This window comes from Moschus berezovskii, chromosome 4 (genome assembly GCF_049115385.1).
Source record: "Moschus berezovskii isolate FMDL1 chromosome 4, NW_MosBer_1.0, whole genome shotgun sequence".
Taxonomy (NCBI): domain Eukaryota; kingdom Metazoa; phylum Chordata; class Mammalia; order Artiodactyla; family Moschidae; genus Moschus; species Moschus berezovskii.
The window spans coordinates 40,903,757-40,922,240 of NC_142463.1; the positions used below are offsets into that span (position 1 = coordinate 40,903,757).

Below are 18,484 nucleotides of genomic sequence, written 5' to 3' on the forward strand. Positions count from 1 at the left end.
ATTAATAAATCTAAAGAGAGGTTTGAATTGCTATTCTAGATGTTAGTGTAAATTTTCAAGGGATTTTAATGTCCTTTGATTTTTAAAAAATGCTTCTTAAATATACTTATATCTAAAATATATAACTTGTACAGTTTGATATACTGAAACTGATTAGGTGGTGATCAAATTTTGCTTCATTAAATGTAGGTGAATTTAATTCAGACAACCATTATATCTACTACTGTGGGCAAGAATCCCTTAGAAGAAATGGACAAGTCCTCATCGTCAGTAAGAGTCTGAAATGCAGTACTTGGATGCACTCTCAAAAACGACAGGATGATCTCTGTTCATTCCCAAGGCAAGCCATTCAGTATCATAGTAAACATAGTATCATAGTATCATATGCCCTAGCCACTAATGGCGAAGAAACTGAAGTTGAACGGTTCTATGAAGACCTACAAGACCTTCTAGAACTCACACCAAAAAAGATATCCTTTCATCATTAGGGGACTGTAATGTAAAAGTAGGAAGTCAAGAGATACCTAGAGTAATAGGCAAGTTTGGCCTTGGAGTATGGAACGAAGCAGGGCAAAGGCTAACGAGTTTTGCCAAGAGAATGCACTGGTCATAGCAAACACCCTCTTCCAACAACACAAGAGATGACTCTACACATGGACATCACCAGATGGTCAATACCGAAATCAGATTGATTATATTCTTTGCAGTCAAAGATGGATAAGCCCTGTACAGTCAGCAAAAAACAAGATCAGGAGCTGACTGTGGCTCAGATCATGAACTCCTTATTGCAACTTAAATTGAAGAAAGCAGGGAAAACCACTAGGCCATTCAGGTATGACCTGAATCAAATCCCTTATGATTATAAAGTGAAAGTGACAAATAGATTCAAGAGATTAGAGCTAATAGATTGCCTTAAGAACTATGGATGAAGGTTTGTAACATTGTACAGGAGGCAGTGATCAAAACCATCCCCAAGAAGAAGAAATGCAAAAAGTCAAAATGGTTGTCTGAGGAGGCCTTACAAATAGCTGGGAAAAGAAGAGAAGCAAATAGCAAAGGTGGAAAGGAAAGATACGTCCATCTGAAAGCAGAGTTCCAAAGAATAGCAAGGAGAGATAAGAAAGCCTTCCTAAGTGATCAGTGCAAAGAAATAGAGAAAAACAATAGAATGGGAAAGACTAGAGATCTCTTCAAGGAAATTAGAGATACCAAGGGAACATTTCATGCAAAGATGGGCTCGATAAAGGACAGAAATGGTATGGACCTAACAGAAGCAGAAGATATTAAGAAGAGGTGGCAAGAATACACAGGAGAACTGCACAAAAAAGAGCTTCATGACCCTGATAATCACAATGGTGTGGACCTAACAGAAGCAGAAGATATTAAGAAGAGGTGGCAAGAATACACAGGAGAACTGCACAAAAAAGAGCTTCATGACCCTGATAATCACAATGGTGTGATCACTCACCTAGAGCCAGACATCCTGGAATGTGAAGTCAAGTGGGCCTTAGGAAGCATCACTACGAACAAAGCTAGTGGAGGTGATGGAATTTCAGTTGAGCTATTTCAAATCCTGAAAGATGATGCTGTGAAAGTGCTGTACTCAATATGCCAGCAAATTTGGAAAACTCAGCAGTGGCCACAGGACTGGGAAAGGTCAGTTTTCATTCCAATCCCAAAGAAAGGCAATGCCAAAGAATGCTCAAACTGCCACACAATTGCACTCATCTCACACGCTAGTAAAGTCATGCTCAAAATTCTTCAAGCCAGGCTTCAGCAATATGTGAACCGTCAACTTCCAGATATTCAAGCTGGATTTACAAAAGGCAAAGGAACCAGAGGTCAAATTGCCAACATCTGTTGGATCATTAAAAAAGCAAGGGAATTCCAGGAAAACATCTACTTCTGCTTCATTGACTACACTAAAACCTTGACTGTGTGGTTCACAACAAACTTGTGGAAAATTTTAAGAGAGTGGAATACCAGACCACCTGACCTGTCTCATGAGAAACTGTATGCAGATCAAGAAGCAACAGTTAGAACTAGACATGGATCAAGGTCTGGTTCTAAATTGGGAAGGGAGTATGACAAGGCTGTATATCGTCACCCTGCTTATTTAATTTATATGCAAAATACATCATGCGAAATGCCGGAGTGAATGAAGCACAAATTGGAATCAAGATGGCAGGGAGAAATATCAATAACTTCAGATACACAGATAATAACCACCCTTATGGCAGAAAGTGAAGAGGAACTAAAGAACCTCTTGATGAAAGTGAAAGAGGAGAGTGAAAAAGTTGGCTTAAAACTCAAAAAACTAAGATCATGGCATCTGGTACCATCACTTCATGGCAAATAGATGGGGAAACAGTGACAGACTTTATTTTCTTGGGCTCCAAAATTACTGCAGATGGTGACCGCAGCCATGAAATTAAAAGATGCTTGCTCCTTGGAAGAAAAGGTATGACTGACCTAGACAGCATATTAAAAAGCAGAGAAATTTACTTTACTGACAGAGGTCTGTGCAGTCAGAGCTATGGTTTTTCCAGTAGTCATATATGGATGTGAGAGTTGGACCATAAAGAAAGCTGAGTGCTGAAGAATTGATACTTTTGAACTGTGGTGTTGGAGAAGACTTGAGAGTCCCTTGGACAGCAAGGAGATCAAACCAGACAGTACTAAAGGAACTCAGTCCTGACTGTTCTTTGGAACAACTGAAGCTGGAGCTGAAGCTCCAATACTTTGACCACCTGATGGGAAGAACTGACTTACTGGAAAGGACCCTGATGCGGGGAGAGATTGAAGGCAAGAGCAGTAGGGAATGACAGGATGAGATGGTTGGATGGCTTCACCAACTCAATGGACATGAGTTTGAGCAAGCTCCGGAAGTTGATGTTGGAGAGGGGTGCCTGGCGTGCTGCAGTCCATGAGATCATGAAGAGTCGGACATGACTGAGCGAGTCAACAACTCCAGTGTCCCAGAATGAAGCCTGTTGGTTTTAAAACATTGTTTAACAACTAGGAAAATAATTACATTGTTTAAATAAAACTTTAGAAGTGAACTACATTAAATGCAGAGAAGGTAATCAAATTAATTAGTTCTTTAGTTATGAAGTCTAAAAGCTGGACTGGAAACTATAAGAAAGGTTATTATGGGTTTGACTCAGACCTTAGGTGAACTAGTGCAATTGGTCATTTCAGGTTTTCCATCCCATCTAACTCCATTCAAGAGTCAAGACCTGGAAAAGATAAAGTGGGTTAAAGGAGAAAATGACACTGAGGAGTCCTATATAGAGGCAGAATTTTCTGAAAACCAGTTTGATTTTTGTATTTAGGAAATTATGTGCAAAGTAGTTACATTTATTTTAGGAGAGCATTAATGGTAAAGAAGTATCTTTAATTCGGACTGTAGTAGATGACCCTAATCAAAATCACAGTCAGCATTAACATATCCCAAAGGAATCTTCCTGAGGAATATTCAAGATTCCAGTTTCTCAAATTCTTTCAAGTACTTTTAAAATAAGCCTTTAATTCAGTGATTGAAATGAGCTTAAAAATTGAGCTTAATATACATTGTAAGTATCAAACTTTGGCTGTCACATGGAAATAAAACAAGTTAGTCTATATTTACATAAAGATTAAAAGATTTGCTTTAATAAGAGGAAGAAAATGAGATTTCTTTTTTAATCCAAAAATAATAACTGCATATTTACAGAATGGGTTTCATAGTAAATGTGTGCAAACTTTGGATTTTTAAAAATAAGGCAGATTAGAATAATAGAATAGTAAAGTGAGAAAAATTGAGTTGGATTCATAGCCCTGATATTGCATAGTATGAGTAGTGAGTATTGTCACACAGTTATGTTCAAGTTTTTGTGACCCTGTGGATTCTCTGTCCATGGAATTCTCCAGGTAAGGATACTGGAGTGGGTAGCAGTTCCCTTCTCCATGGGATCTTCCTGACCCAGGGATCGAACCTGGGTCAACTGCCTTGCAGGCAAATTCTTTACCATCTGAGGCACTTGGGAAGTCTTGTGATTTTAGTCAAGTCACATAGGTATTCGGAGCTTTTATTTTCTTATCTCTTCAATGGAGATAATAATTTCTTCCTGTTAACTGCACAGGTCAGTGATACAGTGTAGGACATCATCAAGTTACATGTTATCAATTCATACCTTTCCAAATGCACTATGGTTTGGCTGTTTTGTTGATCCGATTTCTGCCTGAATACTAGACTTGCAGAACTAGTTATAGGGCTTCTCTCAATGTCCGTCTTTATTCTCTTCAAAGCATAGATGCATGTTGAAGTTGTTTTCTTCAGATTTTCAAAGTATGCCACTTTGTTCTTTCTCATCTGTAAATTCCTTTGTAAATGCTAACTGAAAATTTGAATCACATGTGATCTGTGTTTGCCCACATGCATATATCTAGAAGCATGGACAAGTTCAGTGGCTTCCTGGAGAGACCTTCTTAGGCCTGTCTCCTTCATTGCCACATTTTTTTTTTTTTTTTATGAAGCTGCTTACTAACCTACAAATTCTAAGATCAAGCATGTCATTCTGTGTTTATGATTAATCCTGTATTAGCCTAGTGTTTCAGCCTGTCCATGACTGAGGCCAGCTTGCCTTTCCAACCTCATTAGCCACTACTCTCTTCCATGGACCAGCCACTGGTGTCCTATCACTGATGTGTGAATTCGTGCCATCTGCTTTGTCAGATATTTTCTTTCTCCTAAAGTGGCCATCCTGTGTCTCTTCCTCATATCTGACCTCACCTCCAAATCTTAACTCAAATGCCATCTCATCCTGAAACCTTTTCCCATATTGCTCAACACCTCCACTCCCATTTTCCCTTCTCTGAAAAAGCTTTAGCACTTCACCTCTGTTTCTCTTTTGTATGGTGGCATTGTCCTTTCAGAATTCTGTTCTGTGCTTTTCCTTTTATGTGTATACACACACACACACGCACACACATATTATTATATTATTTTTATTTATTTATTTGGCTGTGCTGGGTCTTAGTTGCAGGATATGGATGGGATCTTTGATTTTTGTTGTTGCATGTGGAATCTTTAGTTGTGGCTTTCAAACTCTTTAGTTGCTACATGTCAGGTCTAGTTCCCTAACCAGGGCCTGAATCTAGGCCCCCTGTGTTGGGAGTATGGAGTCTTAGACACTGGACCACCAGGGAAGTTCTTGTTTTGTGCTTTTCTTACTTCCCCTCCTAGGATATGAGCTCTTGGAGGTTTCATTCATCTCGGTAACCCCATAAGAGAGCCCAATGCTCTCAACATTTAGTCTTTGAAGAAATAGATGTTTATATCCTGCAAATATGAAATAGAAAAGCAGATGCTTGCTTGGTTTTATTTTCTCCTTTTTGATGTTTCTTTGATACCAATATATTTATCCCAGAACACTGAACTTTGTTTCAAAAATCTTAATCAACAAAAATCTTAACTATCATCATTTCCTATTTAATTCATCGGTTCTTGCATCAGAAGATAGATATCTGTGATAGAGTGTTTAGAAGGATTATCTTTCTTCCGTTATCATACGGGCTGCCCTAACATTCATTTTCATTTCCTCTTCTTACTTACAGTTTCCCATGTGTCCTGGTGAAGTTTTTTGCTGAACTCATGCATCCCAGCAGGTTCTTTCTGTGACTGGTATAGCACGATTAGGAAATCCTTTGAATGAAAGCATCTAATAAATTTCCTAACTGGCTTTTGAGAATGAAGATGGTGTAGAAAGAGAGGAACACTCAGGTTGCTGTTATGCTTCATACTCAGACATGATACCTGGATTTCTACACTGCAGGAAGAATCAGGGAAGGGAACTGAGAGTGGGACATTTCCAGACTTCAGAACGAGGTATCTGTTGTTTCTCTCCCTCTTATCTTTGAAAAATGAGTTAGTTGAGTTATACAACAGCTAGCTTTTCAAGTGTACTCCGGGAGTTGGTGATGGACAGGGAGGCCTGGCGTGCTGTGATTCATGGGGTCGCAGAGAGTCGGACACGACTGAGCGACTGAACTGAACTGAACTGAGCTTTTCAAAATTAAACTAGAGGGACTGATCATTTATTAGAGGAAGAAGACTAATGAGAAAAAAAAAGTTTATTATACTGAAGCTAAGGGTGTGACAACGTTAGTGGCTATGGTCCAAAATGCAGAAAGATCACTAGACCAACAAAGGGATGGAAATAGAGAAGACAGCTGAAGAGAATGATGAAGAGGCGTGATAGTGGAGAGAGAGGACTCAGAGGCAGGGACTCCAGCTAAGTAGGGAAACATGCAGTTTTGTTGCTGGCAGCCCTTATTGAGGTGGAATAGATTTTTTTGTTGAGGTGCGGTTGATGTATAACAGCAGTTTCATGTGACAACATACTGATTTGACTTTTGTCTATTTTGTGAAATAATTTCCACAGTAAATCTAGTTAACATCCATCACTGCACAGTTATTTTTTTTTTCTCTTGTGATGAGAGTTTTTAAAAGTAATTAACTCTTCAGTTCAGTTCAGTTCTGTCACTCAGTCGTGTCTGACTCTTTGTGACCCCATGAATCACAGCACGCCAGGCCTCCCTGTCCATCACCAACTCCCGAAGTTCACTCAAACTCATGTCCATCGAGTCGGTGATGCCATCCAGCCATCTCATTCTCTGTCGTCCCCGTCTCCTCCCACCCCCAATTCCTCCTAGCATCAGAGTCTTTTCCAGTGAGTCAACTCGTCTCATGAGGTGGCCAAAGTATTGACTGTTTGCAACTTTCAAATAGACAATAAAGTATTATTAGTTATAGTCACCTTGCTGTACATTATATTCCCAGGTCTTGTTTATTTTGTAACTGGCAGTGTGTATCTTTTGACCACTGTCCCCCATTGTTTAATCTCCACCTCTGGCAACGACTAATCTGTGCTCTGTGTCCATGAGTTAGGGTCAGTCTCTTTTGTTGTTTGTTTTTTCAATTTCACATATAAGTGGGGGCTTACAATATTTGTCTTTCTCTGACTTATTTCACTTAACATAATGCCCTCGAGGCCCATACATTGTCATGAATGGCAGGATTTTCTTTTCCGTGACAGTAATATTCCTGTGTGTGTATATCCCACATTTTCTTTATCATTCATCCATCAGTGAACACTTAGGTTACTTCTTTGCCTTGGTTATTGTAAATGATGCTGCAGTGAACACAAACTTTTCAAGTCAGGTTCCCCCACCCCACGTTTGGATAAATACCCAGAAGTGGTATCTCTGGATCAAAGGGCAGTTCTATTTTTTAATTTTTTTGAGGAATCTTCATAGTGTTATCCATAGTCACTTGTTGCTTAGTTGCTAAGTCATGTCCAACTCTCTCGTGACCCCATAGACCCTACTTGGTTCCTCTGTCTATGGAATTTCCCAGACAAGAATACTGGAATGGGTTGCCATTTTCTTCTCCAGGGGATTTTCCCAACCTAGGGATCGAACTTGCGTATCCTGCATTGGCAGGCAGATGGATTCTTTACCACTGAGCCACCGGGGAAGTCCTCATGGTGGCTACACCAGTTTGTATTCCCACCAGCAGAGTGTGGTGTTGTTCCGTCACTGTCATGTCTGACTCTGTGACCCCCATGGACTGCAGACACGCCAGGCTTCCCTGTCCTTCATTACCTCTCGGAGTTTGCTCAAACTCATGTCCATTGAGTCAGTGATGCCATCCAGCAGTCTCATCCTCTGTCACCCTTCTCTCTTGTCCTCACACTTTCCCAGCATCGGGTCTTTTCCGGCAGTGTATGAGGGTTCCATTTTATCCACATCCTTGCCATCACTTGTTATTTCTTGCCATTTTTATAATAACCATTCTAACAAAACTGAAGTGATCTCTCATTGTGGTTTTGATGAGAACCACCCTAGTAATTAGTGGTGTTGGATATCTTTTAATGTGCCTAATGGACATTTCTATGTCTTCTTTGAAAACTGTCTATTTGGCTCCTCCGCCCATTTTTAAATCTGGTTGGTTGTTTTTTAATATTGAGTTGTATGAGTTCTTATATATTTTGGATAGTAACCTCTTGTCAGATATATCATTTGCAAGTATCTTCTCTTCTCCCATTCAGTAGGCTGTCTTTTCATTTTGTTTATGGTTTCCATTGCTGAACAGAGATTTTTAGTCTGATTTAGCCCCATTTATTTATTTTGGCTTTTATTTCCCTTTTCTGAAGAGAGACATCCAGAAAGATAGTGCTAAGAGCATAGTAATATGTCAAAGAAAATACTACCTATGTTTCCTTCTAGGAGTTTTATGGTGTCAGGTCTTATATTCAAGTCTTTAATCTGAGTTGATTTTTGTGTAAGGTCTAAGATAGAAGCCTAGTTTCATTTTTGTTTGCATGTGGCTGTCGTTTTCTAACCATTTATTGAAGAGACTCTTTTCTCCATTGTATATTCTTTTTCCTTTGTTATAAATTAATTGTCCATATTTGTGTAGGTTTATTTCTGTGGTTTCTGTTGCATTGATCTATGTATGTGTTGTGTTTTTTTTAATTACTATAGCTTTGTAATGCAGTTTGAAATGAGGGTGTGTGATACCTCCTGCTTTGCTCTTATTTCTCAGGATTGCTTTGGCTGTACAGAATCTTCTTACAGAATCTGTAAAGATTCTGAACAGATCTTTACAGAATCTGTTCCATGTAAATTTTAGAATTTTTTCTTCTATTTCTCTGAAAAGTATCCTTGGAATTTTAATAGGTATTGCATTGAATCTGTAGATTGCTTCATGGCATGGGCATTTTAACATTAATCTTCCAATCCACAAGCGTGGAATATCTTTCCATTTTTTGTGTCTTCTTCAGTTTCAACAACATCTTGTAGTTTTCACTGTAGAGATCTTTCACCTCAATTGTACCTTATTCATTTTGTTGTGATTATAAATGAGATTGTTTCTTTAATTTTCCTTTCTGTGAGCTCATTGTTAGCATATAGAAGCACAGCAGATTTCTGAATGTTGACTTTGTATTCTGCAGCTTTACTGGATTCATTTATTGTTTCGAATAGATTTTTGTGTGCATGTGGTCTTTCATGTTTTCTACATATAAAATCATATCATCTGCAGATAATTTTTTTGCATTTTTACTTCTTTCTTTCTAATTTGGATATCTTTATTTTTCTTTGCCTAAATGCTTTGGCTAGGTGTTCCAATAGTATTTTGAAATAAAAGTGGTTAGGGTGGCCATCCTTGTTTTATTCCTGAGGGATAGATTAGCTGTATTTTTTTCCTATATGGCCAGTATTATTCTGAGGTATATATTTCTGTACACATTTATTGAGAGTTTTTTAATCATAAATAGGTGTTAACTGTTATCAGATGCTTTTTTCATCCATTGAGATGATTTTTGAATCTATGTTCTTCACAGATAATGGCCTTTAATTTTCTTTCTTTGTGTTGTTGTCTGGTTTTGATAACAGGGTAATATTAACCTTGTAAAATAAGTTAGGAAGCACTTCTTCCTCTTTAGTGTTTTGGAAGAATTTGAGAAGGATAGGTATTAAATCTTCTTTGCATGTTTGGCAGAATATATTCTGGACTTTTTTTTTTTTTTCCCTCGGGCTTGCCTGGTGGCTCAGACAGTAAAGCATCTGCCTGCAATGCAGGAGACCTGGGTTCGATCCCTGGGTTGGGAAGATCCCCAGGAGAAGGGAATGGCTACCCACTCCAGGATTCTGGCCTAGAGAATTCCATGGACAGAGGAGCCTGGCAGACTGCAGCCCGTGGGGTCACAAAGAATCAGACATGACCAAGCGACTGACACACACACACACACTTCTGATTACTGTTTCAATCTCTTTACTCATTAGTCTATTCAGAGTTTTCTAGAGTCAGCATAGAGTTGAGTCTTGTTTTTCAATCCATGTAGCCACTCTGTGTCTTTTGATTGATTAATTCATTTATATTTAGGTTGATTAGTGATAAATGAGTACTTAGTATTGCTTTTTAAAAAAGTGTGTGTGTGTGTGTGTATATATATGTGTGTGTGTGTGTATATATACATATATATATATATGGCTATATATCTCGAATCTTTCTTTTTCCTTGTGTTTCTGTCCACTATTTTGGTTTAGCGGTTTTCTGTGTTTTTCTCACTTTCATCTTTTGTTGTGTTGCTTGTCTCTGCTCTAGATTTGTTTTGTGGTTACTGCAATGCTTGTATAAATCGTCTCATAGGAAAAACAGTCTGATTTTCTGCTGATAGCATCTTATCTTCGCTTGCCTAAATCGGTTTCATCCTTGTTTGCTTCCTCTTTTATGTTTTTGTTGTCTGAAATTATCCCTCTTTATGTTTTGAGTTTAACAGATTGAAGTGGTTATTTTTTACTGCTTCCCCCCTTTAACCTTTATGCTACAATAAAATATTTTAAAACTTATTCTGATATAGAGTGGCCATTTTCTGATACTGTTTATCACCTTACTCAAGGTTTTATGTACCTTTGCCTTTTTTTCTGGTAGAAGAGTTCCTTTCAACACTTCTTAAAGGCAGGTCCATTTTTGATTAATTCCCTCACCTTTTGTGTGTCTGGGAAATCCTTTCCTTCTCCTTCAAATCTGATGACTTTGCTGGATAGAGTATTCTCAGCTGACGATTTTTCTTTCAGTATTTTGAGAATGTCCACTCTTCTCCTGGCCTCTAGAGTTTCTGCCAGGAAATCTACTGATAATCTAATGGGGGTTCCTTTGTGGGTTACCATCCTTGTTTCCCTGGCTGCCTTTAAAATTATTTGTCATTGACTTTTGACAGTTTTAAGATAATGTGTCTTAGGAAAAGTCTTTTTTTACATTGAGGCAATTAGATATTCTCTTAGCTACATGGATTTGTATACCCAGTTCCTTCTCCTGGTTTGGGAAGTTCTCAACTATTATTTCTTTAAACTCTCTGCTGCCTTTTCCTTCTCTCCTGGGATACACATTATCCTAATGTGACCCTTCCTGAAAGAGTTGGATAGTTCTCATAGATTTCCCCAGTTTTCTTAAGATCTTAGTTCTCTTCTTACTTCTATCTGTATCATTTTTAGATTTCTATCTTCTAGCTTGCTGATTCTCTCTTCCATAAAGTCTGCTCTATTTCCAGTGCTTTCCAAATTCCATTTCTCATCTCATTTATTGAATTCTTCAGCTCCAGAATTTGTTTGGCTCTTTTGTAGAGTATCAGGCTATTTAGTAAAATATTCCTTCTCTTTCTTAATTTTATTCCTGAGCTCACTGAATTGTCTTGAATTTCTTCGTGACAGCTATTTTGAATTCTTTTATCAGTTAGATCACAGTATTCTATGACTTTAGTTTGTAGAGAATTGTCATTTTCTTTTTTGAATACAACATTATTGTGGGTTTTCATGATGCTTGATGAGTTGTTCCTCTGCTGGAGCATCTGAAGTAATGGACATCTTTCTTCCTTAGGTAAAACCTTTTTTTGAGGGGGGCTTGATTCTAATGATTCAACAATTTAGAAATTAAAGTGCTCTCTTTTGTTTTCCAGTAGGTGTCACTATAGGACAAGAGTTTTGTTTTCTTACCTGAGGTGCTTCTGGTTAACTGTGAGAGTCAGCACTTTACCCTTCTGTCCGAGGTGTCACCTGCCCACTGCCTTCCTTGTCACTGCTTGTGCCTCTAGGGTCTTGGTGCCCTGCTGCTGCTGGTGTCACCTCCTGAGGACTGGGATGGTAGATACTCTGCCATGTCCCAGATCTGAACTGTAGGCTCTGCTACTACAGGGGAGGTAAGTGGAGAGGTGGGGTCACAAGTGCCTCTACCATGTTGGGGTTATTGGGTTTCTGGGGTGCACCACTGTGGATGGGAGTGAGGTAGGGGGACTCGGGGCTGGAGTCATGGGTGCCTCTGTGGTTGAAGGGACAGAACATAGCCCTCACTGCCACTGCTGCCAGGTTACCTGTCACTGTGAACACCACTGTGGCCAGGAAACTGGAGTCACTTATGCTGCCTCCCCTGCTGCTGCCAGGTTTTCTGGGCCTGGAAGTTCACCTCCTATGGCTGGGAGGCAGGATGGCAGGTACTGCCTCTGATGTTCTTCTGGTTTCACTTCCTGTTTGTGTTCCAGTCCACCCACCTTTGGGCTTCCCAGGTGGCTCAGTGGTAAAGAACCCACCTGCCAGTGCAGGAGACACAGGAGACACAGGTTGGATCCCTGGGTCGGAAAGATCCCATGGAGTAGGAAATGGCAACCCACTTCAGTATTCTTGCCTAGAGAATCCCACAGACAGAGGAGCCTGGCCGAGTGCAGTCCATGGGGTCACAAAAATTTGGGCACAACTGAGCATGTACACACACCACCCACCTTTAAATGTACAGGTGTGTGGAATTCTCCAGCATCTTGGTGTATTGGGCAGATGTGGCTTTGTTGGGTTGTGGATGGTTTACTGGTTATAGATTGAAGAGGAAAGACAAAGGGAATGTCTCACTCCAGCATGATGCTGATGTCACTCATGTTTTGTTTTTGATGTCACAATTTACATCTTATGTGTCCATTACAAATTATTGTCGGTATTTTTACAAAGTTCCTTTTTTAATGTTCATGCCAGCTTTGTAAGTGATTACTTCAGTGTCTTTACAACATTAGATTATTCTGAATTTTACCATATACTTACCATTACCCGTGAGATTTGTACTTTCATATGCTTTCCTATTAACTAAATGGTACCATTTCGTTTCAGCTTAAAGAAGTACCTTTAACATTTCTTGTAAGGCTGGTTTCATGGTAATAAAGTCCTAAAGTTTTTGCTGTCTTGAAAATTCTTCATCTCTCCTTCAATTCCGAAGGACAGCTGTGCCAGGTAGAGTATTCTTGGTTGGCAGGTTGTTCTTTTTCGTTCGGCACTTTGAATATAACGTGACACTCTTTCTGGTCTGAAAAGTTTCTGCTGAAAAATTTGCTTATAGTCTTATGGGGCTTCCCTTGTATGGAACAAGTGTTTTATTCTTGCTGTTTTAAAGATCCTCTTCTTGTTTTTAACATTTGATGTTTTAATTATCATATATCTTGGTATGAGTCTCTTTGGGTTTATCTTATTTGTAACTCTCTGGAATTCCTGGATCTGGATATCTGTTTCTTTCCCCAGGTTAAGGAAATTTTCAACCACATTTTTCCAGATAAATTTTCCGCCTCTTTCTCTCTCTTCTCCTTTTGATAACCTTGTTGGTATCCTGTAAGTCCCTTTAAGCTATCTTCACTTTTTAAAAATTATTTTTTCTTTTTGTTGCTCTGATTGGATAAGTTCCATTGCTCGATTTGAGTTCACTGATCTTTTCTTCTGCTTCATGTAATCAGATGTTGAGCCCCTCTATTGTATTTTTCAGTTTCATTACTGTATTTTTCAGGTCTGTAGTTTCTCTTTGGTACTTATATTTTCTGCCTCTGTTGAAATTCTCACTTTGTTGATCCATTGTTCTCCTGAGTTTAGTGAGCATCTTTACAATCATTATTTTGCAGTCTTTAGAGTAAATCGCTTATGTCAGTTTCATTAAGGTCTTTTTCTGAGGCTTCATCTTGTTCTTTCATTTGGAACATATCCCTATTTCTTCATTTTCCTTGATTCTCTGTGTTGGTTTCCATGCATTAGGTAAAATATACGCCTTTCCAAGACCTGAAGGAGCAGTCCTGCCCTAGCTCTTGGTTGTGTCTTGAACTTATGATTGTCCAAGCAGCCTCCTTTGTTCTTAGTGCCTCCAAGGAGTTGAGTATGTGCCAAGACCTGTCAGTGTCCCCGCGGGGACAGATCTTAGCACCTAGATTCAGGCTGATTAGAAGCCAGAACTTCAGGTAGTTGTTGCTCAGTCACGAAGTCACGTCCGACTCTTTGCGGCCCCATGAGCTGCAGCACGCCAGGCTCCCCAGTCCTTCACTGTCTCCCGGAGTTTGCTCAAATTCATGTTCATTGAGTCAGTTAGATGATATCTAATCTAACCATCTCATCCTCTGAATTTCCACACTAGATATTTTGGGGGCATCTCTCAGACACAGAACTTAAGAGTTGAAGTGCCAACCAGTGTTTAAAGCAGAACTATTTACAATAGTCCAGCCATGGAAGCAACCTAAATGTCCATCAACAGATGAATAAATAAAGAAGAGGTGTATATACACACAGTGGAATACTGCTGCTGCTGCTGCTGGTGCTAAGTCACTTCAGTTGTGTCCGACTCTGTGTGACCCCATAGATGGAAGCCCACCAGGCTCCCCCATCCCTGGGATTCTCCAGGCAAAGAACACTGGAGTGGGTTGCCATTTCCTTCTCCAATGTGTGAAAGTGAAAAGTGAAAGTGAAGTTGCTCAGTTGTGTCCAACCCTTAGTGACCCCATGGACTGCAGCCCACCAGGCTCCTCCATCTATGGGATTTTCCAAGCAAGAGTACTGGAGTGGCTTGCCATTCCCTTCTCCGCAGTGGAATACTACTCAGCCATAAAGTAAAGAATGAAATAGTGCCATTTCATCAGCATGAGTGAACCAAGATATTATCATACTAAATGAAGTAAGTTAGACAAATATCATATGATATCCCTTATATGTGGAATTTAAAATACAACACAAATGAATCAATCTGTGAAACAGAAACAGACTCATAGACGTAGAGGAAAGACTTGTGGTTGCCAGGTGGGGGAATGGGGTAGGGTGGGGGAGGGATGATTGGGAGTTTGGGATTAGTAAATATAAACTATTATATTAATATATAAAATGGATAAACAAGGTCATACTGCCTAGTACAGGGAACTATATTCAATATCTTATAATGAACCATATGGAAAAGAATATGAAATACAGTATACACACACACATATGCATACACATGATAATAACTGAATCACTTTGCTGTACACCAGAAATTAACACAACACTGTAAGTCAACTATACTTCAATAAAATTTTTTTTTAAATTGAAGTACCAGCTTGGGGTTCAAACCTTTCACTTCTTAGGGAGATGCTCAGGGTTGTGAATTTCCTCCCAGTTATGCGTTGCTGCTCTGAGGGTGGGGTTTATGGTGAGATAGTCTCTCAGCCTCTCTTACCCATTGTGGTGTGGTCTTTCTTTCTTTTTGCTCATTTGCTCAATGTGTAGGAGTAACTTATCTCGTTTTTTGGTTTCTTTCAGAGGAAATTGTTCCATATGCAGCTGTAGATTCGGTGTGTCAGTGGGTGGAGATTAGTTCAGGATGCACCTGTGTCACCATTTTGAAGGGGATTGGTGGAGTTTCTTGTACCCATTGACAGTTTTAATGATTTATCACCTCACAGCCAGGCTCCACTCCTCTTTACTCCCACATATTCCCTTTCTCATTATTTCCCAGCAAACTTCAAATATATACTTTATCACCTGGAAAAATTTTGACACAGGAGTTAAAACCAAATTCTTTGCTAATCTGTTTCACTTTGTGAAACATTCCTTTAAATGTTTATGTGAAGAAGGATTTTACTGGACTGTCACAACAGTAGACTACATCAAAATAAAGTACCACGGTAGATGGATTTCTGATTTCCAGTCTTCCGTCATCTTTTTAAATTTTTATTTATTTATTGGTTGCACTGGGTCTTCGTTGCAGCACAGACTCATTGATGCATGCAGTTTTGGTGAGGGGAGGTTGCTCACCCCTTGTGGTGTGTGGGCTGCTCGTTGCGGTGATGGCTTCTCTTGTTGGAGAGCATGGGCTCTAGAGCTCAGGCTTCAGTAATTGTGGCCCATGGGCTTAGCTGTGCCTAGTATGTGAATTGTGAATTTCCAGATGTTCAAGCTGGATTTAGGAAAGGCAGAGGAACCAGAGATCACATTGCCAACATCCTCTGGATCATCAAAAAAGCAAGAGAGTTTCAGAAAAACATCTGCTTTATTGACGATGCCAAAGCCTTTGACTGTGTGGATCACAACAAACTGTGGAAAATTCTTCAAGAGATGGAAATACCAGACAACCTGATTTGCCTCCTGAGAAATCTGTATGCAGGTCAAGAAGCAGCAGTTAGAACTGGACATGGAACAACAGACTGGTTCCAAATCGGGAAAGGAGTATGGCAGGTCTGTATAATGTCACCCTGCTTATTTAACTTAAATGCAGAGTACATCATGAGGAAATGCTGGGTTGGATGAAGCACAAGCTGGAATCAAGATTGCTGGGAGAAATATCAATAACCTTAGATACACAAATGACACCACCCTTATGGGAGAAAGCAAAGAAGAACTAAAGAGTCTTTTGTTGAAAGTGAAAGACGAGAGTGAAAAAGTTGGCTTAAAGCTCAACATTCAGAAAACTAAGATTATGGCATCTGGTCCCATCACTTCATGGCAAAGAGATGGGGAAACAATGGAAACAGTGACAAACTTTATTTTGGGGGGCTCCAAAATCACTGCAGATGGTGACTGCAGCCCTGAAATTAAAAGATGCTTACTCCTTGAAAGAAAAGCTATGACGAACCTAGACAGCATATTAAAAAGCAGAGACACCACTTTGCCAACAAAGGTCCGTCTAGTCAAACCTATGGTTTTTCCAGTAGTCATGTGTGGATGTGAGAATTGGACTATAAAGAAAGCTGAGTGCTGAAGAATTGATGCTTTTGAACTGTGATGTTGGAGAAGACTCTTGAGAGTCTCTTGGATTGCAAGGAGATCAAACCAGTCAATCCTAAAGGAAATCAGTCCTGAATGGTCATTGGAGGGACTGATGCTGAAGCTGAAACTCCAGTACTTTGGCCACCTGATGCAAAGAACTGACTGATTGGGAAAGATCCTGATGCTTGGAAAGATTGAAGGTGGGAGGAGAAGGGGACGACAGAGTATGGGATGGTTGGATGGCATCACTGACTTGATGGACATGAGTTTGAGTAAGCTCCGGGAGTTGGTGATGGACAGGGAAGCCAGGCGTGCTGCAGGCAATGGGGTTGCAAAGAGTTGGACACGACTGAGCAACTGAACTGAACTGAAGGCATGTGGAATGTTATTGGACAGGAGTGAATATGTGTCCCCTGAATTGGCAGGAGGATTCTTAACCACTGGACCACTAGGGAGCTACCTTGTCTCTTGTTAAATAAATTTCAATATTTTATCCAAGTTTATTGAAGTATAATTGACAAAATGGTAAGTTATTGAAAGTATGCAGCAGAATGATAACCTGATACACATGTACATTGTTAAAAAGGTCTCTCTCCTCATTGACTAAATTAATGCCTTCATTACCTCACTTTACTTATGAAAACATACAAGTTTTCCATCTTAGCAAGTTTCAGTTGTACAATTCAGTGTTATCAACTGTAGTCACCATATTACAAATGAGCTTTTCAGACTTTATTCATCTTATAACCGAAAGTTTATGCTGTTTTTCTAACCTGTCCTATTTCCCCCACTCTCTAGCCACTGGCAACCACTTTTTTACTCTGTTTCCATGAGATTGACTTTCATTTTCTTACCTCTTTAAAAATATTTCATTTAGCATAACGCCTTCTGGGTTCATGTGTGTTGTTAATGAATGACAGGATTTCTTTCTTTAAGGCTGAATAATGTTCCACTGTGTGTATGTGTATGTGCTCAGTCACCAGGTCGTGTCCAAGTCTTTGCGACCCCACGGACTATAGCCTACCAGGTTCCTCTGACCATGGGTTTTTCCAGGCAAGAATACTGGAGTCGGTTGCCATTTCCTACTTCAGTGTATGTATATATATACATAGGGAAATGCAAATCACTACACACATGCCACATTTTCTTTATTTTCTTCATCCACTTAGGTTTTCTCCATACCATGTCTATTTGAATAATAATTTTGTGAATGTGAGAGTACAAATACTGCTTCAAGTTAATTATTTTGTTACCAAAGGAAATCAGAATATGTTCAGAAGTTGGATTGCTGGATCAAATGGTAGTTCAATTTTTAATTTCCACACTTTTCTATAATGCCTGTACAAGTTTACATTCCAACAAACAGTGTACAGGAATTACCTTTTCTCCACATATTTGCCTGCATTTGTTATCTCATCTTTTTTTTTTTTTATAATAGACTTCTAACCTGTGTAACGTGGTTTCGATTTGCATCTCCCCATTGATAAGAGGGCAAGGAGGAGAAGCAGGTGACAGAGAATTGAGATGGTTAAATAGCATCACAGACTCAATGTACATGAGTTTGAGTGAACTCCAGGAGAGGGTGAAGGACAGGGAAGCCTGGTATGCTGCAGTCTATGGAGCTGTAAAGAGTTGGACACGTCTTAGTAAGCGAATAACAATTAGTGAGAATGAGTACTTTTTATGTATCTGTTGGCCATCTGTATTTGTTTATTGAATAATGTCTTTTTAGATGTTCTACCCACTTTTAATTGGGGATTTTTTGGCTATCAAGTTGTGTATGTTCCAAGAATATTTTGAATGTTAATCCCTTAACAGATATGTGGTTTGCAAATATATTATTCTGTTTCATAGCTCAAATTTTCATTTTGTTGATGGTTGTTTTTGCTGTGTAGAATCTTTTTAGTTTGTA

General features: G+C 39.3%; 1 protein-coding gene across 7 annotated transcripts in view; it reads left to right on the top strand.

Annotated features, from left to right (window-relative positions):
• Positions 1-18,484, top strand: part of RAVER2 (ribonucleoprotein, PTB binding 2) — a 149,711-nt gene that overhangs the window by 114,745 nt on the left and 16,482 nt on the right. The window contains exon 12 of one of the 7 annotated variants that reach the window (XR_016037198.1): positions 5,599-5,869. The exons of the other annotated variants lie outside the window; for them this stretch is intronic. The gene's annotated coding sequence lies outside the window, so the exon portion shown is untranslated. The remainder of the gene's footprint in view (positions 1-5,598; positions 5,870-18,484) is intronic. 7 annotated transcript variants of the gene reach the window in all.